This window comes from Emydura macquarii, unplaced genomic scaffold (assembly GCF_026122565.2).
Source record: "Emydura macquarii macquarii isolate MOO-44397 ecotype Brisbane River unplaced genomic scaffold, CSIRO-AGI_Emac_v2 contig_1983, whole genome shotgun sequence".
NCBI lineage: Eukaryota > Metazoa > Chordata > Testudines > Chelidae > Emydura > Emydura macquarii.
This window is the reverse complement of record NW_027132120.1, coordinates 11350-14564: the sequence shown is the minus strand read 5'-3', so window position 1 is coordinate 14564 and position 3215 is coordinate 11350. Positions and strand designations below refer to the sequence as shown.

At 57.4% G+C, this 3215-nt stretch overlaps 1 long non-coding RNA gene across 1 annotated transcript; it reads left to right on the top strand.

Annotated features, from left to right (window-relative positions):
• Positions 1–538: 538 nt before the first annotated feature.
• Positions 539–1843, top strand: LOC137159888 (uncharacterized). Its single transcript, XR_010921757.1, has 2 exons — positions 539–728; positions 1466–1843. It is a non-coding gene; the product is annotated as an uncharacterized lncRNA (long non-coding RNA).
• Positions 1844–3215: the final 1372 nt, after the last annotated feature.

Here is a 3215-nt window from a genome sequence, read left to right as displayed (position 1 = left end):
CGTGTGCCCCAGCCGTGCCTGATCAGTCACCATCACCAGTCAGTCCTTGGCCTCCCAGGGTGCCAATGATGGGAGCAACTCTGGGTGGTGGCTCTGGTGCCAGGGACACTAGGCCAGTGGGAACAGGGTGAGGCGCTGTGGGGCAGGAGAGGCTGGCCGAGGGCACTTAGGGGGCCCTTACCATGAGCGGTGGCAGCCTGTCGTAAGAACACATGTCTATGATGAGGTAAGGTTTGTAATTCATTCGCCTTGCTAAAGAGCTGGGTTGGGGCTGCTCAGGGGACCAGCTGGCTCCCTCCTGCTCACGGAGGTGAATTCATCTCCCTTCGCAGTGGCACCTGCTCTGACTCTCATTCCCCACCAGGCTCCTTGCTCCAGGCCAGCGAATGGCAATAGGATGGGAGTCCATTTCCACGGCCTACAGGTGAAGGGCCCCGGGCCCCGCCCCAATCTCCTGAGTCTAATCCAGCTCCTTACCTCGGCCCCCATCAGCTGGTCGGCTTCCCCCAGGATGGAGTAGGTCAGGACCAGCCCAGCCTGGCTGACACGCAGCAGGGGGTCGTGGATGGCCAGCACTGCTGTCCGGAGGAAGAATCTTCTCTGCCCCTCGGAGAAGAACTGCCCAAAGACCTAAAACCACAGGACAGGAGCTTTTAGCCGATTGCCCAGAGCCAGGCTCCAAACCCTGGGGCTAGAAGAGGAACACGCTCGAGTAGCCCAGGGGGAGGGTAAGAGAGCTGCTGCAATCAAAGCAGCTCATTTCCCTGGAGGCTTCCAGAGGCCCATTGCTCAGGGAAGCCCCTTTATTAACAGTTCACTGGCAGTGAGGGATCAAAAGGCTCTAGTGGATTTTTCTGGAGGGCAATTTACTGCTGGGGCCATGATGGGCTGGAAATGTATCTCTGGCTGTGTGAGCAGACACATTCGGGTGCACAGCTCACAGACACAATAGGGGACCCTGTATTGCTTCCAGCAGAGAGAACTCCTGGACCTGAGTTGTAGAGGCATGGGGGTTTGGTGCTGACAGACCAAAGGTCTAATTCCCCCACTTCAGTCATTTCTCTAGTAGCTGGGTCTGGTGTGTGCAGCTCCTGGGTTTCTTGCAAAGAGAATCCAAACTGCAGCATGACAAGGATAATGAGACTCAGGTCCCAGTCCCCACCACACGGCCACTGCCCATGCACTGGTGCAGCAATGCAGCCTAGGGGGAAGCTCACAGTCTCTCTCACGTGGCATCTGCAGAGAAACATTCTGTCGATGCACTTGTGGGTCCAGAAGCCATTCCCAGGCCCCTCTGTGAAGTTGTGGAGATCACCCATTTCCCCTTTGACTCCAGTTTGGGGTGCTGCATTATGATGTGTTCCAGGGTTTGGATGTTCACACTGCAGTCGTGGGAAGGGGAGTCTTTTGATATTCTTCTGCATCGATCGAGTAGACGCAGCTTCCATGGCTTCTTTCCATGCAGTTCATTCTGGTGGAAAGTGTGCATGGCACGTCCAGACCAGGAGTGCGGCTGGTTGGGTCGGACGATGTGTTTCTTCGCAACAGTGGATGAGATCCAGACACTTTGCCATTCCCTGGCTGGGTCCGGAGACGTGAGCTGGACGCATGTGATCCATGGTGTTTCTGCAGCTCAGCATGTCCCTACCCAGTTCCTAGGTTGGTGCCTTTGGGTTCCTGACTGGCGCTGGCACTGGGTAAACCCCACCTCCTTTCTTTTGCTTCTATATGGAGCAGGGAATCCAGCAAGGGTCTGTCAGGCAACAGTGACTCACAGACCCAGTGCTCTCCTCTCAGACACTTGGGTATCAGACAGGGAGCAGAGAGATACTCAGAGCCATAATCCTACATTCACTCACCCACCTGGGCGTTCTCCTTGTGCCACATAGCAATGGATCCATGTCAGACACACAGATCACAGCAACTAGCAAGGTCCAACCTTGACCCTGAAAACCAGCCTCTCCCACTGGTTGTGAAGGAGGAACTCTGAGCTGGAAATAAGGAGCAGGCTCTTGTCCTGTCTCCAGGAGCCAGCCACTGCAGGGAAGCCAGCCAGCTCCACTGCTTGAGCTATATAATGCCCTGGCAGAGTGTCCTTACCTCCCCCACCCTGGCTGTGTTCTTATATCCCAGGAGCTTCCTGTCCTGGTGCCAGTCCCAGCACCACAGGTCTTCGGCCTCATCCACGGTCAGCCCTGGGAGAGAGAGAGAGAGAGAGAGAAACCCACACCCATTTGTCATTCTGGTTGCAGAGCCAGTGTCCTTCCAATCCCATTGATGGCGGCACAGTGCACAGAACTGCAGCGGGAGGTGGGTGGGTGGGTGGGAGAAGAGAGAGAGAGACTCCTCATCAGCTGGGTGGGAGGGGATCTGTGTGAGAGCAATTGGCTGTGGTCAACCTCAGTCTTCTCTTGGGTCCCATTTCCCAGCTGGGTTCCTTACCCCTCTGGTGCAGGAGAATCATATAGAGCCAGTAAATCCCCTCCCTGGCCCGCCGGCTGGTGTCCTCGGCTGGGTCGCTGATAAACAGAGCCAGCTGTGCCACGTGGTGACCCAGCCGAGGGAACTGGGCTGAGTTCTAAGGGAAGGGAGAGAAGAGGAAGCTCCATCAGCCTTCTACCCTCAGCTCCCATCACCCCTGGGCCAGGATTTTCCTCCCCTCAACCCCTCTGCAGGAGCCTCTGGGGGAGAGGAGCTCAAGCTGGACCCTTAATTTTCTCTGCCCCCAAGGCACCCTGGAGCAAAGGGATGTGGACAGGGCCCTCCAGGAGGACTTGCTCCCCAGCTGCTCCAGGATGACTAGAAGGGACCCAAGGCCAGGCACGGACCTGGCGGGAGCAGGGGCTGGAGCCTGGTCCCATTAAAGGCCCAGGCTCCTCACTGAACCAGGGAAAGAAGAACTTGACTCAAGCCTATCTCATTCCCTGCTCCGACTCCACCTCCCCAAGGGGAACACGCCTAATCCGCAGCCCCTGCAGCAGCAGACCCCACAGCCTGTCACAGCCAGCCCGCCTACGCCTGGAGTCACAGGTCACTTACGTCAAATTCAGGGAGGGTCATGGTGAGCCGGAGCAGGGCTGCGCTGCTCCGAATGGCCCTGGCTCTCTCCTGGGGCACCCGGGACCCCATCCAGAAGCTGACATGCTGTGAGGGAAGGAGGCAGGTCAGGATCAATGGGGAAGTGCACGTGCTGTGCAGATGAGCCCATCCCCAGG